The sequence below is a fragment of the Salvia miltiorrhiza genome, chromosome 2 (assembly GCF_028751815.1).
Source record: "Salvia miltiorrhiza cultivar Shanhuang (shh) chromosome 2, IMPLAD_Smil_shh, whole genome shotgun sequence".
NCBI lineage: Eukaryota > Viridiplantae > Streptophyta > Magnoliopsida > Lamiales > Lamiaceae > Salvia > Salvia miltiorrhiza.
This window is the reverse complement of record NC_080388.1, coordinates 30,454,947-30,464,584: the sequence shown is the minus strand read 5'-3', so window position 1 is coordinate 30,464,584 and position 9,638 is coordinate 30,454,947. Positions and strand designations below refer to the sequence as shown.

The following is a 9,638-nucleotide window of genomic DNA, read 5'->3' as shown; positions in this document are numbered from 1 at the left end:
TAGACGAAGAGAGAGAGCGCAACCGGACTCCTCCACCAGAGCCACCACTGAATCACATGTATCAGCCTCGGGTTGATCAATTTCAAGGAGGCAGATGGGGACCAACTGTGCAGGCTACCACGTTCGAGCTGAAGCCGGGATTGATAAACATGGTTCAAGCTGAACAGTTTAGTGGAATGGCTTCCGAAAACCCGCATGCTCACATTACTCAGTTTCTAGATATCTGCGACACTATTAAGCAGAATGGAGTGCCACCAGATGCCATCAGAATGAAGATGTTTGGATTCTCTCTCAGGGACAAAGCGAAGGAGTGGTTCAAGAGTTTGGACAGAGGTGCTATTACTGGATGGGAGGATTTGTGTAGAGCTTTCCTGGCAAAATACTTTCCTGCTTCTAAAGCTCAGAAAATCATTGCGGAGATTTCTCACTTTTCCCAGCTAGGAGATGAGACCATTCATGATGCCTGGGAAAGATTTCGTGAACTGCTCAGGAACTGTCCACAACATGGTTTCACGGAGGATCAGCAAATCATTCACTTTTATAATGGTTTGACTGGTCTAACAAAAAGTATGGTGGATGCTACTGCAGGTGGATGTCTTCTCCATAGAAATACAAGGGAGGCTTATCGTGTGATAGAAGAGATGGCCTCCAATAGTTATCAATGGCCGAATGACAGAAATTCTACGAGAAGAATTGCAGCTGTGCATGAGGAGAGAGATGATTTTAAGGAGAAATATGAAGCTCTTCAAAAGCAGTATGAGTTGGAGAGAAAAGCATTGCTAGCTAAAATTCCTCAGCAGCCGAGTTTATCTGATGTGTCACAGTTTGAAGATGCTAATTATGTCCAGCAGCAGTACCAATTCAATAGACCAAACTATCAGGGACATCAGGGCGGAAATCCACCGTATCATCCTAATAATAGGAATCATCCAAATTTTTCCTATTCAAATCCCAACAGTGTTGTGCAGCCTCCACCTGGGTTTTCTGTGTCTAGTGGAGGAGTAATCAATGAGCCAAAGAAAGATTCAATGGAGGAAATGATAAAGCAAGTATTGGTGAAGGTCACTGGGATGGAGACAAATTCGGCAAACATGGGGACCAAAATCTCCAACATGGAGCAAAACTTTTCAGCGTTGTCTAAGCAGGTGCAGATGTTGGAGATTCAAGTTGGTCAGATGGCTAACCAAACAGCTGCACAGCACAAGCCAGGCCAATTTCCTAGCAACACTCAGTTCAATCCGAAGAGCCAACATCAACAACCTCAGCAAAATCAGCAATGTCATTCCATCCGGGTGGTTGATAATTCAGTTGAGGATGAAGAGCAGCGGAATGACAAGGGAAAAAGCAAAGTAGTGGAGGAAGACGATGATGATTTGGAGGAGCTTGCAGCGAAACAGACGCCTCTCCCTAAGAAGGATTCGAGCTCTTCTGCTGTTAAAGGGCCTATTCCTACTCCTACGTTTCCCAGGCCAGAGTACAAGCCTGTAGCACCCTTCCCGAATAGCCTGGCAAAGCCGAAGATGGATGAGAAGTTTTTGGAGACATTTAAGAAGTTGGCTGTGAATATTCCTTCCGTGGAGATCTTGAGAAACAAGCCAAATGAGGTGCAAATTGTGAAAGCTGTGATGGAAAAGAAGAGAGCATTCAATGAATTTGAGGAGGTGCTCGCAGTGAAGGAGTATCAGTTGGCTCCAAAGAGAGAAGATCCGGGCAGCTTCAATATTCCTGTGAAGATTGGAAAGTCATTGTTTGAGAAAGTGATGTGTGACACCGGAGCAAGCATAAATGTCATGCCTCTCAAAGTTTATAGGAAGTTGAAGCTGGGGGATTTGAAGCCAACCAACAAGACAATTCAGCTTATTGATAAGTCTTGCTCTAAACCTCTAGGAGTTGCGGAAGATGTGCTTGTGAAGGTGAGTGATTTTTTCTTCCCAGTCGACTTTGTAGTGTTGGATATTCCGGAGGATCCAAAGATGCCTTTGCTATTAGGGAGACCTTTCCTTGCCACATGCGGAGCAAAGCTAGATATGCAAAGGGGGACGATGACATTGGGAGCCTATGGGGAAACTGTGATTTTCAAGAAACCTCCACCAAAGGAAGTTCCCCAGAATGAAGTGATAAATTTGGCTGACAGTTTTCTAGCAAATTCGGAGAATGAAGAGGTTGAGAAGAATGAGCTGCCCAAGTATGAAGCCAAGAAAAAAACTCCAAAACCAAAAGAAGTTCTGACTTTTGAGATGTGTTTGTTTTTGGAGCATGATGGGGGGTCTTTGAAAACCCATACCCCCAAGAAGAAGAAAGTGAAATTCCGGATTTTTCGGAACAAGAATGAGAAGGGGGCAATGCTTGTGGAGGATGTCCGAGCCAAGAGAAGTGTTTTGGTGGAGAGGGCACCCAAGAGTAGAAAAGCTTTCCAATGGTTAGAGTGCTGTTTCCGACCTCCATGAGTTTTTGAGGTATCGTCGAGCTCTAGACGTTAAATTAAGCACTTGTTGGGAGGTAACCCAACCGTTTTCTTTGTTTTGTTTTCCTTTCGTTTAGTTTCTTTTTGTTTCTTTGTTTCTTTGTTTCTTCGTTTTGGGGTTTTAGTGCAGTGTTGAGCTTGGAAGATGCGGGAACTCGCGCCTTGTTCATATCACCACCGTGGAGCATGTGTTTCTGTGAGTAGTGACACACATATCATCATCCCTCCAAACTTATTTTCGAACTTATGTTCTGTAATAAGTTTGGGGGAGGGGGGTGAGAGTAGATATGTGTATCACTTTTATCTTTTTGTTGGCTTTATTGTTTTATCCTGCTTGGTTGGTGGTGTGTGTTTGTGATTGTTTTTGAGATGATTATTGCTCCTTTAGATTTCTGGTGAGATGCCAATGATGATTTCTGTGAAAAAAAATTTGGAGTTTGATTTTCTTTGATGATTTGAGCATAATTGGAACTAATTTGCATAATTCTAGAGTGATTTTGACCTTGACTTTTGGACGTTGAATAAACCTGTGAGGATTTGAGCTATAACTGTTTATCATGCACAGTTTATTCTTTGTTGTGAGTTTTGTCATTGCATGTGGTGATCTTTTAGAACTTGCCATGGTTTCTGTGTTGAGGTTGCTGTTGTGCCCAGGATTAGGAGATGATTTTAGGCCATCTTTTGTTAGCCACATTTTTTCCCAAACACTGTCCTTAACGAAAAATTATCCTTTGTTATCCACTTTGAGCCTATTTAGCTTTTATTCTTTAGCCGGATGATAGGGGGTGATGAAGTATATGGGAATCTTTGTGTGGTGAATTTTCATAGTGGGTTGTGAAAAAGAAGGGATGATTTTGTGTTACTTTTTACTCTTATGAGCTCTAGAAAAGTTGTGGAAATAAAAGAAAAAAAAATGTTGAGAAAAAAAAAAGAAGAAAAAAAAAGAAAAAAAAAAGAAAAGAAAAAGAAAGAGAAAAAAATATAAAGTCGAGTGTTTATTGAGAAATTTGTTAGAAAATCGACTTTGTTTGTTGGAAATAAATGGAGAGCATAAAAGAGTGGTTAGTTCTGCATTGTGATGATTAAATCCCTTGAGTTGTGTTGATTATGGTGATATAGTTGGGTGGAAGATGGAATTTATTCCATACTTGATTTGTGATTTGTGAAGCTATAAGGTTGGTGTTCTTAAATTATTTGAGTCACTTAGCCTATATTTCCCTACCTTAACCAATGTCCCTACATTATAACCCGAATAAAAAGACCTTTTTGATCTTAGTCCTGGCACACTTTTAGCGATGGAGATTGTAGACGATTGGCAAGCCTATGGTAAGATATCTGCATTGCATTGAATTCGATGAGAGCATACACGTCCTATATATTCCATCAAATTGAGAGTTGAGTGATACACATACCTTGTGAGATTCAATTGTTTGGAATGTCAAGGTTGATTTTGCTATAGGTTGTGTTTATTGGTGAATTTTGTGCTTGATTATTGAAGATTTGAGAATTCCATTATTCTTTATTTTTCGGAGGCATCTATGAGCTAGAGTTCTTACCCATTCGTGTTATTGATTTGTATTCTTCCCATTATTCGAGGACGAACAATGGCTTAAGTTTGGGGGAGTTGATAACACTCATGTTTCCATGGTTTTTAGTGTTCATATGATGTTATTTTATAGGAAACTGAGTGTTGGATGATTGTTTTATGCTTAATTTGCTTTATCTTTTGAAATATGATTCTTATTCGAACTTTCAAGGAACTTTCAGGTTTATTGAGTTCGAATTTGGAAAACTTATCTGAAATAGAAGTTGTAGATTGTCTCGATACGAGTTCGTGAGCGTAAACGGATCATAAATCGGAGTTCGGACGAGAAAGTTATGACCAAAACATGAAAGTCGCGCGCAGCAGCGAAACGGCGGCGACCCCGCGGCGACCGGGCGGCGACCGCCGCCTGAAGAAGGAAAATTGTGCAGCAGCCGGCGACCCAGCCGGCGACCGCCACGCAGCCCGCCGAGAAATCGGCGTGGCTGGCGATCAGGCGGCGCCCGCCGCGTGCAGAAGGAAAATAAAGAAGGAGGCGGCGACCGCCGGGTGCCCGCCGTGCGATCCGCCGTCGAGTCCGGGCTTTTTGCGTTTTATTTCGTTTTTCAAAGTCCTTTTCGAGCTCAAACTCTTTAGTTTTACCCTGGAACTATATATAGGTCTTCTTTGTACCTATTTAGGGTTCCCAGCTTTAGTTTTCCAGTTCTAAAACTTTTCATATTTCAGTTTTATAGCTTTAGAACTTTTTAGCTTTCCAGTTTTCAAGGCTTGGATCAAGATTGAAGATTCAAGTCGCTACAATCGTTTTAATTCGGTTTTATACAATTTGTTTTTACAATTGCTTTCAATTTAATTATGTTAATGTTTGATTTTATTATGTCTGGCTAGTCTTTTAATCTGAACCTAGGGTTTGTATATAGCTAATTAATTATGTGTTTTTGATTTATTGATTTCAATTTTCCCTCCAACTTGTGATTCATGATTCCTGGTGCTTAATCTATTGTGAATTATCTGATCAATGATTTACATGTCTAGCTGTTCAGTTTGAGTCTTGAATGCGATAATTGTTCAGCCGATTCAGGAATGCATGATATAGTGTTAGCCTTGAGTCTTGAATGCGATAGGTGAAGCTATAGGAAGTTATTCTTTATGTGCTATTGGGAGTTAATTTATTCCTTGGAGTCTTGAATGTGAAAAGGGATTAATTAATCTACGTTCATAGGTGGTCGTTAGAGACGCTTGTGGATAATATAGTGATCTTTCATCAGGGTTGGATTAAAATTGGTAATTGAATCAATAGGTTGAATGCATGTAGTTGATTGGTGAAAATACATCCCTAGGGTCAGAGTTTTCCATATTTGAATTTATCTACGTATTTTTATTAGTTTCTATTTGCGTTTTAATTTACGTCAACCAATCTCTACCTTTCGTTGCCTGAATATTACTATAGTTTAATTAGGATTACTTAGAGTAATTCGTTATAATAGTCTCTGTGGATACGATACTCGGTTACTGATTTTGTGCTGCAATTGCACCGTGTTAGTTGCGGTAATTTGTTGCTAATAATTTAGTGATCAACACCGATGAAGTCTATGTGGAACAACCTCCAGGCTTTGAGGTTGCTAGACCAGAAAAGGTGTACAAGCTGAAGAAAGCCCTCTATGGCTTGAAGCAAGCTCCAAGAGCGTAGTATGATACTCTCTCGGAGTATCTTGTTGAACAAGGTTTCAAGAAAGGATCTGTGGACAGAACTTTGTTCACTCTCAAAGAAGGAGAAGATCTCTTACTTATTCAGATTTATGTCAATGACATAATCTTCGGATCCAAATCCGAACGCATGTGCAAAAAGTTTGCTGACATCATGACCAATAAGTTCCAAATGTCCATGATGGGAGAAATGAATTTCTTTCTCGGATTGCAAGTCAAGCAGACCAGCGAAGGAATACTGATCAGTCAGTCCAAGTATGCCAAGGAACTGATAGCCAAGTTCGGTATTCAGCACATGAAATCAGTCAAAATCCCAATGAACACAAACTGGAAAGTTGATCCAGGCTCAGAAGGAAAATCTGTCCCTTCGACGAAGTACAAAGAAATTATTGGATCATTGCTGTATTTGACTGCGAGCATACCAGACATCGCATTTGCAGTCGGAGTATGTGCAAGATATCAGTCAGATCCAAAGGAAGCTCATTTGGATGCAGCAAAGCGAATTCTACGATATCTTAAAGGCACACCTAACTTAGGATTGTGGTACCCAGCAGACGACGACTTCAAGCTCACCGGATATTCAGACTCAGATTTTGCTGGATGCAAAATTGATCGCAAATCAACCTCCGAAACCTGTCAATTCCTAGGCAACAAGCTCATCTCTTGGTTTTCAAAGAAGCAGACTTCAGTCGCCACCTCCACAACTGAAGCTGAATATGTTGCTGCCGGAAGCTGCTGCTCACAACTCATGTGGTTAGTCCAACAGTTGAAGGACTATGGGATAGATGAAAAGGAAGTCCCAATCTATTGCGACAGCTCCAGTGCTATTGCAATCTCCCAGAATCCAGTTCATCACACCAGAGTCAAGCATATGGCCATTCGACATCACTTCATCCGTGATCACGTCGAAAAGAAGAATATCTCTGTGGAATGGATTCCAACTGCTGTTCAGAGAGCGGACTTGCTGACCAAAGCTCTTCCAGAAGAAAGGTTCAACGATCTGTGTGGAAGGATCGGCCTCATCAACCCTGAAGAGTGATGCTGTGTTTGAAGATTTTCTCAAACAGTCATGCTGACTGGTGGTTTTCCAATTGCTGTTCAACAACCACTGACGTGGAAAGCAATGAAGTCAAGCGCTCATCTGAAGAAAAGTCATCCTAATGATTCAACCAGGATCAAGTGGTATCGACTGGCTACAATGATCAGTCGATCAGTAAGTATTTTTTTTCTTACTATTTAAAATCAGTTATTTCAGTTAAGAGCCTTGAGTTGAAATTCAAAATCTTTCTCTAACTGATCAGTTTCTTTCAAAAACTTTAACTGATTGTTGGAAAATGGAATATCCGAGAAGGACAAGTGTTTTAAAAGGGAAAATCTGTTTTGATTGAACTTGTCAATATCTTCTCTAAAAATCTTTCCAACCTGTTGCCTCTGTATAAAATTTCTTGAGAACCTCATTGACATGACATAATGCAATGATACCTCTCACCTTTTTGAAGCTTCAGTCCCCTGCAGTGACGGCGAACGTGAAAATTTTCTTCAAAAACATTTTTAGGCACAGTCTTTGAAAAACTTTTCATCTTCTTACTTGGTACAAATTTTGTCTATTTAATACCATGTTGTCTTCAGTCTTTTTCTGCATCAACTAACAGCTATCTACAGCCTTCTCTGTGAGAAAAATTTTCAAACCTTCCAAAGTTGCAGAGAAACTTTGTTCCGACTAAAGGAGAAATCTATGACTGCAAAGTCATGGAGTGGGAGAATGACGCTCACATACTTGGTCTTCACCGGACCCTTCCACTGGATCTCAACGTCTCTCCGACGTCAAAGTTTACTCTACCCTCACTTGTATCCAGCGAAGCGAGTGTCTTCCATCCTCATGCCCAGACCATACGACTTGAAGTACCTGTCTCAAGAAGACGGTCTTCACCTGTTCCTCAGGCAAGCTTTGCACCTTTTGTAAAGCTCTCGTGTGGTGCAACAGCAATGAGAAGGAGCTCGTTGTCAACTGGCACAACATCGACAATGTCTATCCTCACGATAGCCACTGATTCGATTTTCATTACCCACATACCTCCCCTCTTATGCTTCTTTCTCTTCACCAAAAACCCTCTCCTCAACCTCCTTTGGTTTGCATGTCCACTGCTCTCTTCTTCCCTATTTCGAGAGCCATGCAAATCAACCCCTTTCCCTTTCTCCGTCTCCTCTCATCTTTCACTTTTTTTTTTAAACCTCTGTATTCTCCGTCTACCTCTTACCCTCAGCATCTTTCTCTGGACCATTCTACGATTCTATTTCTACGCAGTGGTCTTAGCTTCATCCTTCAGTCAATCCCACCTTTTTGATGTTGCCAAAAAGGGGGAAAAAGTTCTTAAGAGACTTATTCTCAAAAGTCTGAAGACGATCAAGCAAAATGATCATCCGATTCATCCGATGATCATGAGAAAGATTAGCCAAAAGGATAAGACCTCAACTCAACGGAAAACAAGTGAGAGTGGAACAAGCTTAGGAACATGAAGACACGAAGACAGAAGATGAAGATCAAGATGTTCAAAGGCGCAGCCAAGCAGACTGCTGGAGTCCATGGGTTTCCCATGTTGTTTTTGTTTTTATTTTTTACTCCAATGTAAGTCTCGCTCTGTACCCCGACTGATGGCTTATCAGTCCTTCATTAATGAAAAGAACTTCTTTTTTATCTAAACCTAAAGACAATGACTCTTTGTCCAGGCTCTGATTATGTTTTTCTGTCTTCTCCTGTTCTGTTTTAGAACTGTTTCGTTCTAAACTCTAAGTACAAGTTTTTAGGTTCTATTGTTAAGGGGGAACTGTTTTCACCCCAGTTTTAGAACTTGTGCTGAGAGTTCAGTCTTTTTTGTTGTCTAGAACTGCTGTATGGTTTTGGCATCATCAAAAAGGGGGAAATTGTTGGGAACCTTGTGGAATATCCTAATCCTTGTTTTGATGATACCAAAATTCATAGGTCTTAATTGTAATAGACAAGAACAGTTTTGAACTCAAGTGTTAGAGTTCGTTTCTAGTTTAGTATGCGGTTCGGAAGACTGAAGACTGAAGACTGAAGGACGAAGGACTGAAGATACCAACTGAAGTATCAGTTGAAGAATCAGTTTGGAACTGATTACTTAATGCGTGCCACAGACTGATACTAAAGTCAAGTATCAGTTGAACATTCTTCCTCGGACTGATCTTCCAACGTTCAAAGGAAGCCACGTACTCACAAGAGTACAGCCGCATTAAATGCAGAGATCTCAGGATCTTATCTCTGCAGAGGTCATTCCTATTTGGTGGTTACTTTATCAGAGACGTCACATCTCCTGTCCCTCAAGATAGCCGTTTCCACCAGATAAGGAACCTCGAAGATTGAAGCCTCAGCCCAAATTCGAATTGCTCTCCAACGGAAGAAATCTTGAGGACGTTCTACGCCAACGGATCTATTCAACAGTTCTCCTACAAATAGCGCTTGAGGATCACTTCAACCTTCACCGATTCAACGACATAAGCTGAAGCTCTGCCGAATATGCTACTCAGCCTAAAGCTTAACCTCCCCAAAGTTTGAATCGAAGAAGAGAATTCCAAAGCCAAAATCAGTCACTGCTGATTACATACATTCTCTTAGACCTTAGGCAAACCTCTGTTTACCCAGAAGCCAAGGTCAAACTTGCTACAAAGAACTTGTTCTTTGCAGTATAGTTGGCACTCGTTCAAACCTCCTTTCCAAAAGAAAGATTTGAGTGTTTTGAGTGATTCGGAGTTCAGAAGGGTTTTCTGACTCTGAGAGTTTTAGCGCGGGTTGTGCTAAGCAAGAGAAATCCGACACGAGTGAAGTGTGGGTACTGAAGAAGGGTTTTCTTCAGTGGTACGGTTGTGTGCACCCGGCAAGCACACGGTTTGGTTTGCAGTGCACCT

General features: G+C 41.0%; 1 non-coding gene across 1 annotated transcript; it reads right to left on the bottom strand.

Moving 5' to 3' along the window:
* Positions 1 to 404: 404 nt before the first annotated feature.
* LOC131013796 (small nucleolar RNA R71) lies at positions 405 to 511 on the bottom strand. Its single transcript, XR_009097876.1, has one exon. It is a non-coding gene; the product is annotated as a small nucleolar RNA R71 (small nucleolar RNA).
* Positions 512 to 9,638: the final 9,127 nt, after the last annotated feature.